This window comes from Macaca thibetana, chromosome 15 (assembly GCF_024542745.1).
Source record: "Macaca thibetana thibetana isolate TM-01 chromosome 15, ASM2454274v1, whole genome shotgun sequence".
Classification (NCBI taxonomy): domain Eukaryota; kingdom Metazoa; phylum Chordata; class Mammalia; order Primates; family Cercopithecidae; genus Macaca; species Macaca thibetana.
This window is the reverse complement of record NC_065592.1, coordinates 49,451,277-49,476,841: the sequence shown is the minus strand read 5'-3', so window position 1 is coordinate 49,476,841 and position 25,565 is coordinate 49,451,277. Positions and strand designations below refer to the sequence as shown.

General features: G+C 33.7%; 1 pseudogene; it reads left to right on the top strand.

Moving 5' to 3' along the window:
• LOC126936835 (ADP/ATP translocase 3-like) overlaps positions 1-14,108 on the top strand; it is a 64,644-nt pseudogene extending 50,536 nt beyond the window's left edge.
• Positions 14,109-25,565: the final 11,457 nt, after the last annotated feature.

Genomic DNA, 25,565 nt, shown 5'->3' with positions numbered 1-25,565 from the left:
TAAAACCAGGAAATTATCAGATTCACAAGACCCCTGAACATAGCCCCATATCTAAAACCAAAGAGGAAAACAGCAAAGTGACCACAATTTGCAACGACATTACAGGGTCGCTTCAAGAACAAACTAAAAAATAAATATTCCAAGATATTCAACTCATTACAAATGAGTAACTGTATTTAAACACCAGTTTTGTGGCTCAAGGACTGCTTTTCCTAAATATCCAGGTAGCTGATCAGTACTTTCTGGATTATGATATAAGTTTTACTGTGCCCAAACCATTTGTGCAAATATTATTGTCTGTTTCCTTAGAGAAAGACAAGCATTGAAAACTATTTGCTTCATGTGTGGTATAATAATAGCTCTGACATATGTGAACAAATTACTTTTATTTTTTATTTTGTTGGTAGTTATGTTTTATTCTCACAAGTTTAGATTTTAACTTGGTAATGTGTTATAGGCAAATAAAAAATGAATGCTTCTTGCAATGTGAAACTGGAAAATAACAACACATTTGTTTTCCTGAATCTGGCTGCATTTATTGGCAAAGGACAGTTAAAACAAAATGCTTTGGCAAGATTTTATCGGTCCATGCTGCTAGAATATGCCACATTGGAGACCGAATGCAGTATGCAGGAGAGAAATCATGAATTAAGTACTTATTTTTTTCCCAAATAGGTTTGAGTCTAAGATATCTTGCCAAATATTTTAATTGTGCCCTAAAATTAAACACAAATTCAATTTTCAATTTCTATATACACTTTTCCACATTGGTATGAACTGTGCTGCATTGTTACAAAGTTTCTTATTATTTGGGATATTTAACCTCATGCTCTTTGCCATGACTACACATCTGGGCCTGAAGCAGAGCAGTATCAAACTGATGATATTTTGAAATGGAGTAAATGCTTTTAATTAATGAGAGTTACAGTGCATGGGACAGATGCTAAGACCCTTTTGTTCTGCAGATGTATTTCCATAGTTGTGCATGACTAGTCAAGCATGCATGTTTGGATACTCATCTGCAATACATGAGAACAATTTGTGCACCTGCATCTTGCAATCCATCCAGCATGTGCTAATCTACTGTTTTAATGAAAAAATATTCCCACATTTGAGGTTCTGGAAGAAAACATAAGAATTTACATTAATTAAGGACAAAATTCCAATGATACAAACATGGTTTATAGTGTATGAATATATTTATAGATTTCATACATAATATTATGTAAGAATAGTTTTATGGATATTCTTTATCAAGTTATATTGGAATAGATAGATGATAGATAATCTGACATAGAATAACTTTAATGAAATATTTAATGAGAAGCAGAGTATTGTTAGATATACTCATTAGTACACGTTTTTCAGTAGGTGTACTACATTTTCTTTTTGGTAGTTTGTAAATGAAGAATAATTTTAGAAATCAAAGATTATGTAAGAACTAGCTAATACCATGTAACTATGTTTAACAAACTAATGAATTACATTTGGAAAATGTTTGCATAAAAACCATGTATAAATTTCCTTTAAGTCAGTGGAAATTGGGATTGAATGGGAGTCATTTCAATAAATTTTTCTTTTGAATACAGTACTTTTGCTAGCTCATCATGGATCTTAAATTGTAATAATTAAAATATGTATTTCTGACTAGATATAATAATTAGGTTTTGTCTAGTAAAGTTATACAGAAAATAACCACTTGGAGAGGGTCAGCTGTTGGTTAGTATTCATGTAAACACACATACACTGCCTCCTGGTACACCTGAGATGAGAGAACCAACTGTCTTAAAGTTTCAGTGATGCTGAAAGTATTCTCAATGTTCTGATAAGAATATTCATTGAATCAGAAAATCAAAGAAATCAACCTCACATGCTATAAGCTTTTATCCCCTGCAGCTAAACAGGTCAGCGACAGACAGTGATGGTCAAAAGATGCTGAAAATTAACAATTGATTCTAAGCATTCTACAGATGATTACTAATTTGCGAGTGTTAAAGAAGTATACTGATTTACTTTTAGAGGTCAGTGTTGGAAGCGTGGAAAAAAACCTTCCACAGGATCTAAAGATTACAGCAATTGAGAGGCACTTGGAAATTTGTCCAAATGGGAGAGGATATAAGCATTTCGTTTGGTAAAATAGATTCAATCCAAACAATTGTGTTATCATTATAAGCATGAAAGAATGTAATAATCTGAGTAAGAAGGCTCTGTTTTTAAAAAACAGTTGCTAAAGTGTTATGATAAAGAACCTCAGAAATATCCCAAGAGGACTGAAACTCTAAAAAGAAAACAGGAATTCAAATATTTTTCTCTGAATCGATATTTTACAGTGGGAGAATGATACTTCTCCACATTGACATTCAGATTTTCAAACTAAAATGTTAATCTTTATCTTTCCATCATTCATTATCTCTTCTCTCAGCCAAACTCATAAAGACAAATGTAACATATGTTAGAAATGGAAATGATCATTTTTGCAATGCCTAAAACATCCTGCAGCTCAAGTGAAATTATTTCCATTTTAGTTGTTTTTCTCACGTTGGTGTAAATCCTCCCAGGGTGGGGAGAGTGGAAAGCATATTACTTCAAATCTTCAAGATTTTCTTTAAACTAAGACAATTTGCACACACATTGTTTTATAAGTGGGAGCTGAACATTTTTACACATGGACATGAAGATGGGAACAATAAACACTGGGGGCTACTGGGGTTGGGGGAAGAAGGGGGAGGGTTGAGGGTTGAAAAACTATCTATTGGATATATACTCACTACCTGAGTGATGGAATCATTCATATCCCAAATCTCATTGTCACACAACATACTCATGTAACACACCTGTACCTGCAACCCCTGAACTATAAAAGTTGAAATACATTGGACTATAAACTTCACATTTTAATTATAAACCAATTCCAATTTATTTATTTCTCAATTTGCTGTTAGTATTTAACTGTGATGAATCAAAATATAAAATTTTACACTAAAAATTCTACAGCAAATATTAGTTGACTTAATCACTATATCCTTAAGTTCCCCCTTATCCAGACTTCTATTCCACTATCTCTGTTTCAATAATATCAAGATCCTCTAGATGTGTTTCTTCATTCCTGCCAGTATGAGACGTGTCACTTATGTTTAAGCAACATTTTCAATTTTGAATTAAGTAACTGTTTCTTACAATAGCAAGGAATGTACTACTCCTGGCTTTCAAATTATGTTGTAAAGCAATTCTAGTCATTGATCTGCAGGGTCAGGGATAGACATGGTGCCTTACCTTGTGAACCCTCAGTTTGTGAGCTCCCTAACTTAGGTGAGGTTCTTACAGATTCTCTAGGCCAGGGGCGGCTGACTTCATCCTGCCAAAAAGGAAGAAATTGCACTTTCTATCCTGTAAAGTCAGAGAGAATCTGGTGTTTAGAGATCTTTCAGTTTTTCTGCCAAAATGGCTATACTCTAGGTCATAAAATCCCATTCCTTCTCTCCCAGGGTGCTGAAATTGACCAGGAAGACCTGTAGAGACCATGCCTTCAGTCTCTTCTGAAGCTGTGCCCTGCAGTTACAGAAGAAAAGGTGTTCTTTGTACACTGCCACGGAGAGCCTTAAGAGTTGATTAATGTAAACTTATTTTCTCTTTTTCAAGGCTTCAAACACTGCTAACAAAATCCAGCTAACTCCACAGTCCTTACAAATACCATTGCCTGCTTTAAAATATATTAGGAGGATAGGCTGGGCACAGTGGCTCATGCCTGTAATCCCAGCATTTTAGGAGGTGGAGGTGAGGTCACTGGAGGTCAGGAGTTCAAGACCAGCCTGGCCAACATGGTGAAACCCTGTCTCTACTAAAAACAGAAAAATTAGCTGGGCGTGGTAGCAGGTGCCTATAATCCCAGCCACTCAGGATGCCGAAGCAGGAGAATTGCTTGAACCCAGGAGGGTTGCAGTGAGTGGAGATCATGCCACTGCACTCCATTCTGGGTGACAGAGCAAGATTGCATCTCAAAAAAATAATAAAATAAATAAAATATATTAGGAGGATAGCTTAGATGAAAAGTGATCTTACGTCAGGTGAGGGACAGGAGGCATAAAAGAGGAAAGGATAGTTTTAGTGGTGATAGGTATGTTTAGTATATTGACTATGGTAGTTGTATCATGAGTGTATACATAAATCCATACTCATTAAATGTAGACATTAAATATGCACATTTTTGTATATAAACTATGCTTCAATAAAGCTACAAAAATACCATTGCTCAATATTTCAGTGCCACCACTATTACAGAAGCCAGAGTTTCAGATTTCACTATGCAGGATTCCAATCCACCACAAATGATTCTTAACAATATTACAACTTTATAGAGACTTTTTATGCTGCCTTAGGTGAGGGGTTGTCACCTTCCCACTTTCCAGATACAGTCGTTATCAACGTGACCAATGAAGGTTCAGATCCCGAGTCCAATCCTGATGGTTTGCTTTCTATGACTTTTAACCACATTCTCTTAACCTGGGCTTCCCTAAAAAGGTGAGATTTAGACAAGTACTTGCAGGCAGACTGTTTATCTTGGGAACTGATCCCTAAGAATAAAAATCAATGGACACTAGAAGAGTAAGTTAAAGAGAGGAAAGCAAAATCAAGTTGTGTTATTGAATGGATTATGATCGTAGGAAAATGGGGCATGATTCCAATCAAGACACTCTTAAGAGCACTGGAAAATTCACCTGAAGTCTTAATCTGAGACAAAAAGAGGAGAATATTTTACCCACCAACATTTATATACCACTAATTAAGTCTTACCTTCAAAAATGTCAGGTTTGTGCATGTGTCAAAATCACTTGGTAGATTCCCACAATTATTACAACAGCAGAAACAGAATATTTCCAGTGCAAAAGAGAGATGAAAGTCCTACTGGAATGAGATGCTGTCAGGTTACACCTGCATATGGCTGATTCCTGCATCAATGGCTGGAGCTTAAAAATAATGGGAAGGTGACTTGAGTCTTGAGGCAGTTTACTAAAGGTATACATTTTATACTCTGTAAATCCAATATGAGAGTCAGGGGCTGAATTAAGTGGCCTCCTAGCTTTAAACCACACTGACTATCCATCTTTATTTTTGGATTAATAATAGTTAGCTTGTTATTTCTGCTTCTTAAGCTCAATTAAAACAAACAAACAAAAACAAAAAATATCTTATATTCAGGTACTTCTTGCCCGTTATTTCTTTTTCTAGGTACTATGTCAGGTGCCAGAAGTCTGAGATGTATTTACTGCAAGCCTCTTCTATGGAGGATATTACAACTGAACTAGAAGAAAGGCATGTACTCAAATTGAAATCATAATGCAGAAAGAGTACAGGGTTTGATACCATTTAAGCTTAAAGATTATCAAAATCTATATTTAGATTGTTTCACAGTGATTAAAAATTATGTGAGAATTTTAAAAATGAAAAATACTATTTTATAATGAACAAAATTGTAAATATTTGTAAAATATTTACAAAGTTGTAAAATATTGTCAGGGAGCAGAAGAAAGAAAACCTGTTTTCTTATACCAAGTGTCAAGTATTGCTCTGGATGGTTGTCATACATTGTAATATTTCATTCTTACATGAGAATATCAAACTATCAAAATAAGTATAATAGTATGCACCCTGTCTTCTAAGTGGGGAAACAGACCAATATCATTTGGTCAGGTTGTTAGAAGCCACACAATTATTATGTGGTACCTCATTATTTTTTACAGTGTATCACGTTTCCAACATACTAAACAATCTATTACTTTTCTATTTTTTGACTTTCTACTGTCAACTACTGGAAAGTACATTTATATACTATTATGGCTATTATTTTTGCTACTCCTACTATTACTTTATATTTGCTTCTATTGTTCTCCTACCGCTTCCACTGATCTTGTTATTGCTACTTTTACTACCACTATGAAAACTAGCACCGTCACAAAACAAGCAACTGCAGTTTTTCACTGAGCACTTAATGAATTTGTCATATCTAAATGTTTACATCCACCTCCTGTAATCCATCTGACACTTGTTCAAAATATATATTAATAAACATAAGTAAGACAAGTCAGGCTGAAATTCTGGTTGTGTTGCATATTTAACTATTTTTGCCTTTGTAAGCTATTACTTTATAATCATCCACAAAATTATGTGAAGAAAATCTCCTCATAAAATACATACAATTTCATCATTTAGAGATATATGTGTTAATATCCTTATGTATTTATTCATTTTCTTCTCAGTATGTGTATTAAGAAAATGGTATCTTGCTGTAAATATGTAAAGGCAATTCTTGTATTCGCGCTCCTTCCTTCCTTCCTTCCTCCCTCCCTCCCTCCCTCCTTCCTTCCCTCCTTCTCTCCCTCCCTCCTTTCTGATTTTCTGTCTTCCCCTCCCTCCCTCATTTCTTTCTTTTTCCTTTCTTTCTTTCCCTCTCTCTCTCTCTCTCTTCTTTCTCTCTCTTTCACAGAGTTTCGCTCTTAACATCCAGGTTGGAATGCAGGGGTGTGATCTCCGCTCACTGCAACCTCCCTCTCCTGGGTCCAAGCGATTCTCCTGCCTCAGCCTCCTGAGTAGCTGGAAATATAGACATGTGCCACCATACCTGGCTAATTTTTTGTATTTTTAGTGGAGACAGGTTTCCATCATGTTGGCCAGAGTGGTCTTGAACTCCTGACTTCAGGTAATCTGCCTACCTCGACCGCCCAAAGTGTTGGAATTACAGGCGTGAGCCACCATGCCCAGCCAGCATATTTATTTATATGTTTGCCTAGAGTATCATTGTTTCCTATGTTGTAAAATTAATTAAAAATAACATACCTTAATTTATTTAACATGTCTTCAAATATTACAAAATTCAAATACGTTTCAGTTAGTTTAAATTTCTTTAACAATTTGTATTTTTGTTTATTACTGTAATATTATTTTCTAATTTTCACATTTTATTCTTAATATTGTAAAAATACTTTCATTGTTATGATATTGACCCTTATTTTTCTAATATCCTGGAGACATTTATTTTCATTTGTCTTCTTTTTCATTTTATTTGAATGTTTGCTGTTTTCTTTGTTCATGTCAGTTTTAATTGTTTTTATGATTTCTTACATAACTTTTATGGTTATAAATCCCTTGCCTTTCTATTTTTAATTAATGTTTATTTATATGTTGCTCTAGTTGTTAGAAGATTTTATTAGTAAAACATAATATTTGGAATCCTTGAGTTTATTATTTGGTGCATATTGTGAGAACAGAAAATAATATTTTATTATTGTTTTTCTAAATCATCACTTGGCCTAAGAATATTATTCTTTTTTGAATGAGTTAATGTTCTTTGCAGGGACATGGATGAAGCTGGAAACCATCATTCTCAGCAAACTATCACACAATCAGAAAACCAAACACTGCATGTTGTCACTCATAAGTGGGAGTTGAACAATGAGAACACATGGACACAGGGAGGGGAACATCGCACACCCGGGCCTGTCGGGGGATGGGGGGGGGTAGTGGAGGGATAACATTAGGAGAAATACCTAATGCAGGTTACGAGTTGATGGGTGCAGCAAACCACCATGGCACATGTATACCTATGTAACAAAACTGCACAGTCTGCACATGTACCCCAGAACTTAAAGTAAAATAAAACAAAAGAAAACAAACAAACCAAAAAAAGCTAAAAACAGAAAAAAAAGAATATTCTTCCTTTTCTATATGAAAAATCTCACCTTAATTCTATGATAATTATTCTTACATTAGTATATTCAGATCTACTTCCAAGATTTCAATTAGTCTGCCTATATAGGATAACAGATATTGGAGTAATTACTTAATATATTTTATTTAGTTTTAATATAATTATGTTATTCTCACTCACTCATTTTTTTCTCCCAAAATGTTCATAGATATCAATATTTTAAATTATTTGAAAACTACTTCTAATGGATAGAGTCATCATCAATTTACTAGACTTCCTCTTCCAATTCACTGAGAACAGGGTTCTTATAAGGACAAACCACTAACTTTGTGACCCTGGGCAATTGATATAGCCTTTCTAATTCTTTTTTCATCTGCAAAAATAGGTAATACTTAGTATCTCTTTAATGGTGTTGATGTCAATACTTCATTAGATAAAACATGGACGTACTTTAAATAGTGCTTGAGATGACTTTGGAGCCAACTATTACATTTTCTATTATCATAATGATGACGAATATCCAGCTTTCACGTGCTAGCAAAGCCTATTACCTTTAAAACAACTTTCATTTCTGTCTCTTTTGCCAGCAAACATGCAATGACCAATTAAAGTTCTCTTAAATTCTATACTCTTTTCTCTGAGTCTCAAAACTGGCACTTCCTAACAAACTAAATGTAAACTTACTATTTTTTCCTACTAATCAGACATTCATTCTGCCCTTTATGATTACTCCCACTTATTTCCTTTTCTAATGGGGAAAGGCTGAAGCCTTTTTTCAGCATTCACCAAATCCTATCCAGGTTTAATGGATTTCCACAACCAGACTTCCATTTTTACATTAGCCTTTTGTTCAGATTCACTACATTTCTTACTTAGGATCACTGCAGACAACACAGTGATTCCATACATATTGTTTACAATTTGTCACTGAAATATGTCCATTGTTCTTGTAAACTCATTACCTATTTGGGAGGAAGTAAAACAATGTTCATCTTTTCTCAATATTGCTTATCATGGTAGACAGAAACAAATTCCTATCTATGGAAGACAGAGAAACTACTCTAGCTCTGACAGATGAGTTGCACAACTTTTAAGATGAGATAACTATTCTTAATATGCTCCCTTGCTGTCTCATAATTTCTAGTGACTGCCATAGGAAAGTAAATATTTTAATTGAAAAAAAAATTCTTCAAAGATTGTAGTTTCCATTGGAAAGCAAAGATACAGAGAGCAAATAGTAAAATTAAAGGATTTCATAATAGCTGGTGTTCTTTAATTTAAATGAGAATTCTCCAAATTGATTCGTGTTGGATAGACTACATTCTACACAATGTACCTAAACATTATCTGTAGTTTTAAAGAGGTTTCTGGCACATAAAAGCATTCCACTGAGGCAGTGAAGCAATTAAAGGAATAACTCAAAGGCAGATCCAAAAGAATACAGAGAATAAGAGCACCACATTAAATATCTTTTTTTTACATTAATGGTTTGATACTAGTATTTTAAGTAAAAGAAAAATAGCTATTCAGTCAACAGAAACAACATCTACATTCCTTTTTTTATGTTCTCCATTAATAATGTCATGTTTAATCATTACTTTCCTTGACCACAGGTGTGAAATTACTGGAATGTTATTGTGTTTACAAATTATAAAGAGAGTTATATCTGCAAGTACTATTTTATTAGACAAAGAATTTTTTAAAAAGTATCCAGTGAAGGTCACTATTTACACAGATGTATTCATTTGCAAGAACACACATAACAAATCTGTTCCATTGTGTATTAACAAAGTAATTTCATGGTTGAATGAATCTATGTAATTAGCTATCATGTTTTAGCATAATAGTGCCCTTATACTTAGTGGTGAGTCATATTTAAATGGAGAATTCTGATATGTAGCCTACAAATAACACAATAGCAAGTGTTTCTTAATAATAGTAAGATGTGTGTATACCACATTGTGGTTTACAAGGCACTTTCACATGTATTATCTAACTTCACAATGTTCAGAAAATAATATATTTAGGGTGGGAGTTCTATTGCTAATAAACATATGAAGAAAATGAATAGGAATATGAAAGACATCTTTCCTCAAAGTCGCTATTTCAGAATTAGAACTAGAACATACTTATCCTGATTTCTAATTCTTAAAAGTATGGTACTTTTCTTACCAAGTATTTTTTTTCTTTGTTATGCCCTAGATTTTATTAACTGCAATACATAATAAATCCAATAGTACTCTGACTTGTTTTCTGTGTTGGGAATAAAGTGAAACTCCCTTCCCACCATTGCACATCCTTATTTAGAATTCTAATCTGTCCACTGTTTTAAATCCTATCCAAAAGTTTTGGATTACATTGACTCCATTCAACAACAGTGTCTAGTTTTGATAAATATTATTGATATTGTTGGTTGTTTATATTATGTTGGGATTTAAATCTTACATATCCAAATGTGGCTCCCTGCTTTGCCTCTAAAAGTCTAGTAAATATGACAAGAGTGAGCAATAACTCTTGCCATATTTGCTGTTGTAGTGTTAATTTGTCTGCTGTGTTTATAAAAGCTCTTCTTTCTGCAATGATAATGATATATTATACAATAAGAATTTTTCTACTTGTCACATAAACCTGAAATAAGTTGTTAAAATTCAGTCTTAAATTGAAAGTATTAACTCATTTAGAAGATTTTATTGTAAAAATGGCAACACCATTGCCATTTTAGGCATTATCTCATCCTTGTCAATAAAAATAACGTTTAGGTATAAAAGTTAAATTACATTCATTACATTCATAATAATGGTACAACTTTGTACTACAAACTTTAGCAGGTTTATGTTTGTTACTAAGCAACAATAAGTAGGTAAGACTAATACTTTTCAATAAATAAGTGGTCAAATACAAGGTATAAGGCATGTTAAGGGACAGATTACTTGTCCAAAAGAGGGCCAGGTGATTTTTGTTGTTTTGTTGTTTAGATTTATTTGGTTATTGATGTTATGCCTATTAATCTGTTTGATTAATTTTAAGCAATGTATCTTTGAAATTACATATGGTAAATGTACTGACTATGAAAAGCCTGATAATTTTTAATATTTAAGAGTTATTTACTTATGTACGCTTACACAGAGAACATGCTAACCAATTTTTAAATAGTATATGCAATTGCATTATATCCATCATTTAAATTATCTCTAAAAACAAATTAGAATCCATCTTGAAAGACATTAAACTAGACATGATCATATGATCATTATATGGTGGGCTCAAACAACATGAAAAATTAACTCCTTTTCCACTAAATACAATAGATTCATTAAAAAATGATGTTTTAATAAATTACCTTTGGAAACGTTTCAGATAAACAAAAATTGGCTTTATTTATTTTATGTTCATATATTGCCTGCTATAATCATCACTAATGTGTAAAAGAGAATTGATCCATATATGTGAAAACATCTACACATAATGCAAGGAGTAATTCTAGTATTAATAATGATAAAAATAATGGCAATCAAGATTCAAATTCAACTATCCTGATGTGTTTTATACTAATTAGCCTGTCCCTCTTATAAATCTTCCTTATTAAAATATCTTAAAACACAATATTAATTGCTTTTTGAAATGCGCTTTTGATGTATAGAGAGAAACAATATGGAAGAAGTATATAATTTTATAGTGTCTCACCTGAAAAATGTATATCTTTTCATACCACTACCGCTGTATTAGTCCGTTTTCATGCTGCTGATAAAGACATACCTGAGAGTGGGCAGTTTACAAAACAAAGAGGTTTAATTGGGCTTACAGTTCCAAGTGGCTGGGGAAGCCTCACAATCATGGTGGAAGGCAAAGAGGAGCAAATCACATATTACATGAACCGCAGCATGCAAAGAGAGCTTGTGCAGGAAAACGCCCCCTTATAATAACCATCAGATCTCGTGAGACTTACTCACTATCACGAGAACAGCACAGAAAAGATCTGCCTCTATAATTCAATTATGTCCCACCATGTCCATCCCACAACACATGGGTATTCAAGATGAGATTTGCGTGGGGACACAGCCAAACCATATCAACCCCTTTCAGTCCTTTATTCTTCAACTTTCCCTGGAGAAGTTTGGCATTTTGTTTTCTATTTCAAAGCAAATGCTAAAGCAGCCTCCCTCTACTAGCCTTCTTCCTTTGAACTTGTTAAAAATCCATGATCTCTTTCTTTATTACGTATCATTTTTCACACTATCCAGCAATCTCCAAGCCACTCTAACATTGACCCACAAAGATTTTAGCACATGACTCAAAGTTCTTTTTTCTCTGAACAATATTAGAAAATGTATATTCTGAGTAGATTTTCTCATTCACATAACCTCTGTTTTAGTGACCTATTCCACTTTTAATGCCTTTGCGACCTTTATGTCCATAGAAGATCAGCAAATAACTCCCATAGTACCCTCTTTAAAGTTCCCAGTTTCAGGAGGCAACGTGACTTTTGGAAGATGGATTTTGAAGGTAGAAGGTCTGATTTTCATCACTAGTCTTACATGAGTTAGTTTAAATTAATTGGTTATTGACAATGTATGTAAGGATACATGGGGCTTTCACATTTTCCTATAAAATGGAGATAGAGCTAACATCCAGAGATGATGGAAGAAGTGAGTCAGTGCACACATGAAGTATCAGATGAAGTAGATCATGATCAATCCTTGACTCAAAAAAGGTTTCCAAAATATGGAGACAAATTCAATATTTTTTTCTTATGCTATTTTCTAATTCTGGGAAGTAATTCTTCTTATTGTCTTTCTCTTGGAACTGAAATCCTACTCAGGGATATCTTGTCTATGAAAATTCTTTCCTGTTCCTCTGAGCCATAAACAATGGTTTCACTTCAGTACTTAACACTGCATTGTATTTACTTCACTTTATGCTACTGTATTAAGAATCTTAAAATCAGAGGTTATGTCTCATTTACTTATAAATCTCCCATACGAATTTGTCATTTCTCACTTAAATTATAGGTGCCCAAAGAGTGAGCCTTTCTTAAATAAATACATTAATGATGGATTTGGCAAAGCTTTCCTAGTTGTTTGGAAAGAGAAGGGCTGGAAAATAGCATCAGTTAAAAAACATATACCTAATTGAAAATATACTGTGTCCCCATGAATGCTATTTTTATTATCTTGCCTGCCTACTGTTTACCCAGATTATATTTAGAGTTCAATGCTCCCAGAATCAAATAATTTGGAGAACCAGCTCATGTGGGAAAACAAAACAATACAAAAGGAAAGAACTTCCTCTACCTTATGTTTAGATAGACACATAATCTAGTTTCTCCAAAGCCAAGAAAGAATTATTTTATTTACTGAACCCAAAGTGCATAGTTGGGAATGTAAAATTCACACCTTTGGTCTTAGGTTTCCGTTCTTTCATTTTCATGTTAAAAGTTGGAGTATGAGAGAGGATTTTCATCAACCTTCAAGCCAGTAACACTTGTTAAATGAGTCTTGGATGCAGATGTTAAGAATAGGCTTTGGCATATAAACTGAGAAAAAAAATCAGAAGTAATTCCATTCAGTTATACAGTCACTAGGTACATCTCTTTTCCTATTATACAGAGATATTTAAATTTATTTTTTCTCTCATATAGTGCTGGATCTCTTCCACATCGAGTTATTATAAGAAATAAATAATTACAATTTGTATAAATTTATTGCTTTGTACATCAAATGTGAATGTGCAATTTAATGAAGCTTTCAGATTGTCTGGATCTTGTCTTATATTTTAATTTTATTTAACAATAGTGATTTGTCAGACAATTAGGCGGAACAGGGACAATGGAGAGCTGTAGTAGTTAAAGTATGGCTTGGAGTTAAACTACAATAAATAGATAGATAAATAGATAAATAAATAAATAAGAAAAAGCTTTTACCATGTTAGTGGATGTTTTCCTTGGTACGAACTGATATATTATTTAAAGAAAATCTATTTTCACATTTGTTATCTGTCTTCTAAAAACCTCACAAAATATTTTACCAGTATAATTTCTCTCTTAGGATATTCGTAACTCTAATTATTGTCCATTTTAGGTTCAAAATTTTGAAATGGTGAAAAACATGATACATGATGAGAAGCATTTCTGACAAGAGAAGGTGTGCTGGCTGGCTTCAAAGACACTTCATCTTAGCGAGTATGATTATCTTGGTTTTCTAAAAGGTGTATCATGTCACAACACCAAAGGACAATGAGAATTTGGGGATAAACTTATTACAATTAAATTAACTGATTGCAATTAATTGTTTGTCATTCATAAGAAAAGAACCCTGAGTCTTTTCAGTTGCAGGGATGCTTACATTCCCATGAAGTGAGTTCCTTTCTTGGTGTGAATGAATTTGGAAAAACAATTAATGATGATGACATTGCGTGGTATATTGTAATAAGAGAATAATAGGTAGACAGATATCAAGTGACACTTAATTCAGAACATGAGGAAGTTGACATGATATCTGGATTCATTACAAAGGATTTATGGAGATCTTTGTCTTTTTTTCCAACCAACAAAATTTCTATGCTCATTAATTATGCATTCTTTTTCAGTTAATAACTACCTATTATAAAAGCAAGGTGTTTCTACATAATAATTCCTGATATGTAAATAGTTGATCAAATTCACTTATAAAGGATAGGCTTTATTTATATATTTTCAAGTTATTACAGAATATCTCACATTCTTTCTAACTTGTGCATATCTATATAACTGGTTTTGAATCTATATAACTGGTCTAACACTAAATACATAATCATAAATATTTGTTTTTACATCACTATAATAGCTTTGATATTATCATCATTGTGTTGAAATGACGTGAAATAAAGCAGCATTTAAAGTAACTAAACAACACATTTCAGGGTTTTTTTTCTAATTTAGGATATATGCATATAATAAATTACATATATATATTCTACACAGGATAAATAATGACTCATTGTTAATATTCATTAGAACAAAGACTGGATCTGAAATTACAACCCATGATATTAACTATTTTATTTACAACAAAACTTTATATTCCATACCAGGAAATTTTCCTTACACTAGATTTTTTACTTGCTATATGTATCTGCCATCCCTTACTGTTTTTCTAAGAATAACAATTTGCTTTTTCAGAAAAGGAATAGATTATGTCTTTCCATTATTCAGGATTGCAGTAGATTTTCCTTTGTGGATATCTGACCAAAAGTCATCTTTATGTTAATAGTTAATTTATTCTCTATATAAATTTTAAATGTGAGAACTTAGTAACTGGTAGAAATTCAGTTATACAATTTAATTACCATGATCGTAGGCAAGTTATTACTATGTTTCACCATTTCTGCATTTGTATAATGATTCAGTAAGTTAAGCTGTGATGACGATTATTACATAAAAACAGGTTCTCCACACCCACATTTATAAACATATGCATACATAACAGTCACAAATACCTTATCAAGTATTGCTCATTGAGATGTAGAAATAGTATGTCTTCTTTAAAGGTATAAAAAAATTTTTTTTTTTTTGAGACGGAGTCTTGCTCTGTCGCCCAGGCTGGGGTGCAGTGGCAGGATCTCTGCTCACCGCGAGTTCCACCTCCCAGGTTCAAGTCATTCTCGTGCCTCCACCTCTGGAGTAGCTGGGATTACAGGTGCGTGCCACCGTGCCCTGCTAATTTTGTTATTTTTAGTAGAGACCGAGTTTGGCCATGTTGACCAGACTGGTCTCTAACTCCTGACATCCGCCTACTCTGACCTTCCAAAGTGCTGGGGTGAGCCACTGCTCCTGGCCACATCTTTTGATTATAATAACTCTCCATAAAGAAAGATAGCATAAGAACAAAATGCCATTATGTTACTAGGCAAAATAAGAGAGTTCTAATCAGCTAGTTTTATTTTAATTGGAAATTTACTTGGCCCATCAATTGACCTTGAGTACTTTAAGAAGGCAAAAATTAAAGGTACAGAAAGATATGTGCATGTAATTATTCATTGCATCCTTGTTTATAACATTAAAAATCGAGAAACAGGCACTATTTTCCATAGGAGCTTGTTAAATGAGTTATGGTATAATCATCATTTAATGTTGTAGTTATTAAAAATGCTTGATAAAAAAATGACATGTTTGTGAATAAAAATATCCAGATACACACAACTGCATATTTACATATGACATGTTGGCCTACATAGTTACTAAGAGGATCCGAATCAACATATAACCATAATTCCTGTTAGTAATTAATTGATATTATATAATCTAATGTTTAAGAGTTTCTTAATAACTAAAGATATTTTGAGCTAAATGATTGAAATGCAGATCTTTCACTCTGTTATAATGTTTACATTTTATCTTGATTGCATTTAGTTCTTTCTATTAACGACTTGCAAGCATTTTATTATCAGAACACACATGAAATACGAAGTAAATATCTAAACACTGGACCCGCATGATTGAATTCCCTTGCTTTTCTCCTTGATCAAAACCAGGTCCAAAGATTTTTTTCTAAACTGAAACAAAACAAAACAAAACAACAACATAAAACTACTTTCTTAAAGGAATTGTATATGATAATGTTTTTAAGATATCCGTGTACAAGATAATAGAATGAAAAAGTCACAAGTCACATTAATTAAATGAGGGGACAGAATAAGGCAGGCTAAGTGCTTGGTATCTAGTCTTATTTGATATTTAGAATATATAATGTCAAATACAAAATAACAACTTCAGAAAACATCTCCACTGTGCTTCTACACTTATCAGCAATAACATTCAGATGACCCTATCTTAGTTATAACCTTGTTAATCTTATATTTAAGCAAGGAAGACAGATAGCTAAACCAGTAATAAAAACAGAGTGATGGGTGTGCAGTGTGCCACGGGAGAGTATCACAGGAATACAGTCTAATCCTTAAGAAAACATTAGCGAAACAAAATAAATTGCTGACTAACGGGAGCAACTTTTAACTACAAGGAAGATAGATCTAAGAATATTAAAATGATACAAGAAAACATTTTTAATGCAAATCATCAATAAAACCAGTAAAAAGTAAAACTTAATAGATGCATTAAAAGCTTCCAATGTCATTTTACATGCATATTTTGTAAAAGAATTAGAAAGCCAGAAACATAAAGATATATTTTCTCAATATATGAGGAAGAGAAGATGTCAGGGCAAGTACCATTTCAGTTTACAAAGAAACTACTTAGGGAAAAAGCATACTATATATGTAATTTCTAATATATATAGTTTAGCTCAGAATCCCTAAAAAAGGTAAGATATAGCAATGGGGATGAAAAGGAGGGAATGTTCATTGAGAGAAAATGCTATATATTTAATTATTTCATTAATTGATATTATAATAATATAAAATAGAAAATAATACTTCAAAGGTGGAAAACACCTAATTGGGTAATATTTTGCTAATAGACAACAGTGCAGATTCATTTCTGAACTTTGATGTGGAGGAAGATTTGGAGATGAAATGGAAGCATTCTGTCAGAGGTCATAACTGTCAAAGTCAAATTGGATAGATTCACATAGGGTTTGGTTAGAGAAGAAGATTAATTTACCTACATCAGCGAATACATGTTAGGCTGCAGTAAAAATGGGATTGGAAATATAAGGTGTGTGAATTTTAGTAGAAATTTGAAAGTCAGAGTTTAAGCTTAATTGTGTAGACAATATCATAGCACCACAGTATATAATGCTGAATGGGATTTCAGATATTCACTCCAGTTTTGTGAATGTTTTTAAAAATTATACTTTAAGTTCTGGGATACATGTGCAGAATGTGCAGGTTTGTTACACAGGTATATGCGTGCCATGGTGGTTTGCTGTACCCATCAACCAGTCATCTACGTTAGCTATTTCTCCTAATGCTATTGAGAAAACTGATGCTCTTAAAACTTTAAATGGCTTGATTGTAATGATGCTATCAAGACCTGAATTCAAATCATATTCTCTTTAACAAGAAACAGTGTTGAGGAGAGTGAGTTAAACAGTGGGTTCCTGTAATAATAATTCATTTTAGAAACAGTAATCTCTGAATTATATTGAGAAAATATTTGCATAATTGAACAGAAGTAAGAATATTAAATAAAAACATCAAAGAGCACTTCTGAAGAAACGTGTAAACATAGAAAATGAAAATATCATTTGGAAATGAGAATGAGGTGTGAGTACTAAAGAATTTTCAAAGGAAGATGTGACAGAATTTAGTGAACATAAAATCGAAAAGTGAAGAATAAGCCATCAATTCTAGATTTCTGAGCTAGAAGACTTTGGGGCAATGAGGCATTATTCAAAGCTAAACTGTTGAGAAAATATGCCATATTTAGTGAAAACAAACCTACAGACTAGTTATTATCAGGGAATAATACCATAAATTTAAGTTAACCCTTCAGAGATGTATGTGGAATCAAAATAATTTTATTTTGTACTATTTCTGTAAACATTAATTTTTTTTGTCTAAATAGGAATTAATTTCCCCCAATTCTTTTAATTTTTCATTTTTTTATTATACTTTATATTCTAGGGTACATGTACACAACGTGCAGGTTTGTTACATATGTATACATGCGTCATGTTGATGTGCTGCACCCATTAACTCATCATTTACATTAGGTATATCTCCTAATGCAATCTCTCTCCCTTCCCCCCACCCCACGACAGGTCCCAATGTGTGATGTTCCCCTTCCTGTGTCCAAGTGTTCTCATCGTTCAATTCCCATCTATGAGTGAGAACATGCAGTGTTGGGTTTTCTGTTCTTGCGATAGTTTGCTGAGAATGATGGTTTCCAGCTGCACCCATGTCCCTACAAAAGACATCAACTCATCCTTTTTTATGGCTGCATAGTATTCCATGGTGTATATGTGCCACATTTGCTTAATCCAGTCCATCACTGATGGACATTGGGTTGGTTCCAAGTCTTTGCTATTGTGAATAGCGCCACAATAAACATACGTGTGCATGTGTCTTTATAGCAGCACAATTTATAATACTTTGGGTATATCCCCAGTAATGGGATGGCTGGGTCAAATGGTATTTCTAGTTCTAGATCCTTGAGGAATTGCTACACTGTCTTCCACATGGTTGAACCAGTTTACAGTCCCACCAACAGTGTAAAAGTGTTCCTATTTCTCCACATCCTCTCCAGCACCTGTTGTTTTCTGACTTTTTAATGATAGCCATTCTAACAGGTGTTAGATGGTATCTCATTGTGGTTTTGGTTTGCATTTCTCTGATGGCCAGTGATGATGAGCATTTTTTCATGTGTCTGTTGGCTGCATAAATGTCTTCTTTTGAGAAGTGTTTGTTCATGTCCTTTGCCCACTTTTTGATGGGGATGTTTTTTTCTTGGGAATTTGTTTGAGTTCTTTGTAGGTTCTGGTTATTAGCCCTTTGTCAGATGAGTAGATTGCAAAAATTTTCTCCCATTCTGTAGGTTGCCTGTTTACTCTGATGGTAGTTTCTTTTGCTGTGCATAGCTGTTTAGTTTGATTAGATCCCATTTGTCAAGTTTGGCTTTTGTTGCCATTGCTTTTGGTGTTTTAGACATGAAGTCCTTGCCCATGCTGAAGTCCTTGCCCATGCCTATGTCCTGAATGGTATTGCCTAGGTTTTCTTCTACGTTTTTATGGTTTTAGGTCTAACATTTAAATCTCTAATCCATCTTGAATTAATTTTTGTATAAGGTGTAAGGAAGGGATCCAGTTTCAGCTTTCTACTTACGGCTAGCCAGCTTTCCCAGCACCATTTATTAAATAGGGAATCCTTTCCCCATTTCTTGTTTTTGTCAGATTTGTCAAAGATCAGATGGTTGTAGATGTGTGGCATTATTTCTGAGGGCTCTGTTCTGTTCCATCGGTCTACATCTCTGTTTTGGTACCAGTACCATGCTGTTTTGGTTACTGTAGCCTCGTAGTGTAGTTTGGAGCCAGGCAGTGTGATGCCTCCAGCTTTGTTCTTTTGGCTTAGTACTCTCTTGGCAACGCGGGCTCTTTTTTGGTTCCATATGAACTTTAAAGTAGTTTTTTCCAATTGATTCTATAAATCACCTTGGGCAGTATGGCCATTTTCACGATATTGATTCTTCCTATCCATGAGCATGGAATGTTCTTCCATTTGTTTGTGCCCTCTTTTATTTCATTGAGCAGTGGTTTGTAGTTCTCCTTGAAGAAGTCCTTCACATCCCTTGTAAGTTGGATTCCTAGGTATTTTATTCTCTTTGAAGCAATTTTCAATGGGAGTTCACTCATGATTTGGCTCTGTTTGTCTGGTATTGCTGTATAAGAATGCTTGTGATTTTTGCACATTGATTTTGTGTCCTGAGACGTTGCTGAAGTTGCTTATCGGCTTAAGGAGATTTTGGGCTGAGATGATGGGGTTTTCTAAATATACAATCATGTCATCTGCAAACAGGGACAATTTGACTTCCTCTTTTCATAATTGAATACCCTTTATTTCTTTCTCTTGCCTGACTGCCCTGGCCAGAACTTCCAACACTATGTTGAATAGGAGTGGTTAGAGAGGGCATCCCTGTCTTGTGCCAGTTTTCAAGGGGAATTCTTCCAGTTTTCACCCATTCAGTATGATATTGGCTGTGGGTTTGTCATAAATAGCTCTTATTATTTTGAGATACGTTCCATCAATACTGGATTTATTGAGAGTTTTTAGCATGAAGGGCTGTTGAATTTTGTCAAAGGCCTTTTCTGCATCTATTGAGATAATCATGTGGTTTTTGTCTTTGGTTCTGTTTATATGCTGGATTATGTTTATTGATTTGCATATATCGAACCAGCCTTGCATCCCAGGGATGAAGCCCACTTGATCATGGTGGGTAAGCTTTTTGATGTGCTGCTGGATTTGGTTTGCCAGTATTTTATTGAGGATTTTTGCATCGATGTTCATCAGGGATATTGGTCTAAAATTCTCTTTTTTTGTTGTGTCTCTGCCAGGCTTTGGTATCAGGATGATGTTGGCCTCATAAAATGAGTAAGGGAGGATTCCCTCTTTTTCTATTGATTGGAATAGTTTCAGAAGGAATGGTACCAGCTCCTCCTTGTACCTCTGGTAGAATTCTGCAATGAATCCATCTGGTCCTGGACTTTTTTTGGTTGGTAGGCTATTAATTATTGCCTCAATTTCAGAGCCTGCTATTGGTCTATTCAGGGATTCAACTTCTTCCTGGTTTAGTCTTGGGAGAGAGTGTGTGTCCAGGAATTTATCCATTTCTTCTAGGATTCCCCAAAATTTTGAATCATGCACATATAAGAAGGAGAATCCTGAGCTTCTAGGAATACATTTTGGAACATTCAGTTTGTTTATTTGTTCCCTGCAATTAGAAACCTTCCAATGAAAAAAGATGAAATGGCAATTACTATTAATGCCTTCGCGTCTTCACTCCAAAATCCGGACCAAATACCAAACAAATTATGATTTTTTTTCAGAAGATATAATATTCTCTCTCTCTCTTCTTGCTTTCTCCCCCACCTCTCTCCTCTCTACTTTCCCTCCTTCATCTTATCCTCTCTTGTACATGCACACTGGTAGCAGAAGTTTGGTACACAAAGTAAATGTATTAGTCTGGAAATAAATATGTGGTTGACATGCTGCAGTTAAGTAGTTTACAAAATATAACTTACTAAATTCAAATTTGCAATGTATTCAGGTTTTTCACCTTTATTTTCCTCTTCATCAACTCTTAATTAATTCTTGTTCTTCTAAATGCCCAAGACATAAAATTACCTATTTTCTTTCATCTACCTTCATCTCTGTGGAAATCTAGTGCTCTTATTCTGGTTTCTTTAGGTCTTGCCTTTATGTTCAGGATGAACTTCATGCAAAATAGCCTGTGACACTGCATGATGCCACTCTAATTTCTCTTTTGTCACAGGTTTCTCCTTTTTCTAGCTATGTTATATGCGTTACCATTTCCCCTACAATTTTTCTAACTGATTTTTTTTTATATTTCTTCTTTCTCAGGTAAAGATTGATTTAATTAAGAGTAATTGTGGTATCTTCTTTGATAGCAGAGTAATGTTATATGCATGTGCGCGTCTATGAAAAGTACAGGCACTCGAATCATGATGTATAATTTAAAAGTTATACAATAAAAATCAGATGGAGAAAGGAAGCAAAAACCACAATGAATAATCTACCTATTATTTCACCAATCTTTAAGTAAAATACCTCAAGGAAATTTTCAAGTCATTTAAAAATGTGTGGAATATGTGAATATATTCTGCAAACTGACCAAAGCCTATCCATATTTGTTTAAATTTGCATTTACTTCTCTATTTTACTTACTTTGAAATCTTCTATTGATTATTTATTTTTACTCTGAAAAATAGTTAATCATATAAAGTCATCATTCAAAAATACAGTGTAAAATAGAATGTATATTAGCTTTTACAGTAACATAAAAGGTGTCCATAAAGGAATTATAAATTGCATCACAAAAAGCATCAGAATAATTTTTAACGTAAGTGGAATGAGACTCACTTCTCTATCAGAAAACTAGAGCAAAGCAGTATTTTGATATGTAAAATAATTACTTTCTGTTTGGGAGGTAAAATATAGTTTTTATCAAGTATAAATTGATCCACAAAACACTAATATTCTAGAATAGCCATACATTTTCAATTTTTATTATTTTATTTGAAAGAATAAATGTTTTTAATAAGTAATGTTCAAAATAAACATTAATCCTTACTGAAAATCATATGCAAAAATTACCTGAAATGGATCATAGACCCAGATTTAAAACCCAAAATTATAACATGTATAGAAGAAAATATAGGAGAAAAATCTTTGTTACCTTTGAGTAGGCAAGGATTCTTAGATAGAACACAAAATGCATAAACTATATTTTAATAAACTAATAAACTGTACTTTTGATCAGTATATGGCAGTATATATCTTATCTAAATTATCAGTGAAATTGAACAACATGAGACAAAGGGAAAAAAACTCCTCTTTTGTTTGATAATATTGCTCATTTATCCAATTGTTTTTGGATTATAGAGTTCAAGCCAAAGGATTATAAATCATGCTGCTATAAAGACACATGCACACGTATGTTTATTGTGGCACTATTCACAATAGCAAAGACTTGGAATCAACCCAAATGTCCATCAGTGACAGACTGGATTAAGAAAATGTGGCACATATACACCATGGAATACTATGCAGCCATAAAAAAGGATGAGTTTGTGTCCTTTGTAGGGACATGGATGCAGCTGGAAACCATCATTCTTAGCAAACTATCACAAGAACAGAAAACCAAACATCGCATGTTCTCACTTATAGGTGGGAACTGAACAATGAGATCACCTGGACTCGGGAAGGGGAACATCACACACTGGGGCCTATCATGGGGAGTGGGGAGGGGGGAGGGATTGCATTGGGAGTTATACCTGATATAAATGACGAGTTGATGGGTGCTGATGAGTTGATGGGTGTAGCACACCAACATGGCGCAAGTATACATATGTAACAAACCTGCACGTTATGCACATGTACCCTAGAACTTAAAGTGTAATAATAATAAAAAATAAATTTTAAAAAGATGCATACTTCTATATCATTTACAACATTGTTTTTAGCCTCCCACCCAAAGATAAAATAAGACATTGATGGAGGGACTTTGCTAAAAATAGAAGTCTTAACTTTTTGTATGTTAATCCTACTAGAAATAATATAATCTTACGTATAATGGCAAAGATTGTGGAGGCATACTAAGGTTTTTATTACTGCTCCTTCTGATTCCAAGATAGGGCTGATGACCCATTCTGTCTAATAGACTAAGAACAGGGATGTCGTATGTCTATCATGTATCAAAACATTGAAGAATTAGCATGATGCCTTCAGAGTGTCTTCCCTTGATATAGCAACTAGGAGGCTGAATGATCCAGCTGGTGCAGTTATTAGACATTGGAGTTTCCATCAGCCTGGATCCCTGAGTGACAGTGTGGACATAGACCACCAAGAAAATGTAGCATGAATGAGAGATAAACTTTTGTTTTGTTAAGCCACTCATATTTGGGAATGTTTGTTATCACTGCATATCCTAATCTAACAAATGTGTACTTTTTTATTACCACTTTCAATATACCAATGTCAAGGACTCTTATTTATTAATTCGCATTAAAATTTGTCTGATGTGTCAATTTTACTCATAATCTATCTTATTAATTATTTGCCTTTATTATATTCAGTCACTTAAATTTGTAACATCAACATTATTTCTACTTTTATTTTCTGTCTTGCCATAGCTTAGAAAATGCATTTTAGTCATAGGAACATGTGCACCCAAAGAGCTTCTGAACCCAGAAGAGGCGTAAAGTTATATGAACCAGAGCTGTCATTTTACTGAAACCCTTGGGGTTACACTGCGCCAACTTCTATGTAAGAATAGTGGCAGAGCAAATGAGTGACTTGCAGTGGTAAAGAGTAAGAAAGATATTAATAGTTACATGTGTATCATAGAAAGTTTTCTAATGTATAATGGTGTAAAGATCATTTACATTTAGTACACCTGAATTTTTGTAATATGGATTTTTCATTCTCACAATTATTAATTTCCAGTATTTTAAATAAAATGGTGAACAAAATTTCTAGAAAAATGATCAGAGAGACAAGCAGCATTTGACAAATGAAGATATGTGAATAGCCTCAAACCCGTGGACAAATGTTCAACTTATCAGAAACAAAATACATATATTAATAAAATAGAATAGTAATAAAACATAGATTTGCCTATCTTATTGGTAAACACTGAAAATAACTACAGAAAATAAAGTTGACATGATTTGAGGAAATTCACTAAAAATGGTGTTTTGGAACAAAGAGTACTGCAAATTTTGTAGGGAAATATTGATACTTTATATTAAGATAAAGCAAACATTTTCAAGAAAATTCTAATTATAATGGAAATAAAGCAGCTACAGAGTTCAAAACAGAAGATCAACAGAATTTGATATACAATATAAATAAGTCAACTAATTGAATTTAAATGCATTTAAATACAAAGAAATGTGTTCATTTTTAACAAATATGTGTTTGTCTTCTACAATTATCCTGTAATTGTGTCATGATGTTTCTAGTCTCCAGTGGTGAACAGAGAGACACATCCCTGTTCAAAGTATGACATAAAAGTCGGGTGCAGTGACTCACCTCATAATCCCTTGGAGGATGAGGTGGAAGCATCGCTTGAGACCAAGAGTTCAAGACTAGCCTGAGCAACCTAATGATAACTCTTTATACAAAATAACAAAAACAAAAATAGCAAGGTGTGGTGATGAGCACCTGTAGTCCCAACCACCTGGGAGACCGAGGCAGGAGGATCCCTTGCGCCCAGGTGAGGCTGCAGTGAGTCATGATCAGGCCATTGCACTTCAGCCTGGGCAACAGAGAGAGACCCTCTCTCAAAAAACAAACAAAAACAAAGCACAGCATAAAATCAAACAGTGATAAATGAGATTAACAAAGAATGGAAATAGGGTATGTTGGGATGGGGTGGAACAGCAGGGGGATATCTAGAGTGGGCAGTGAGGTGAGGCCTTACTGCCAAAGGGCCATTTAACCTGAAAGCTAAAAGACAAGAAATAGCTGAAGGAAAGGCAAGCTAGATGAACAAACACAGAGGCTCTAGGATAAAGATGAGCTTGGTGTTTGAAGAATAGAAAGATACCATGGATTTGAGCCTGGTGGGTCAGAGGAAGAGTGCTGTGGAATAAATGTAAAATTAGATAGTCACGTCTTTTGCTACTTGGAGGCCAATGTAAGGGAAATTGATTTTATTTCAGGTGCTGTGGTTAAGAGGCAGAGGACTTTCCCC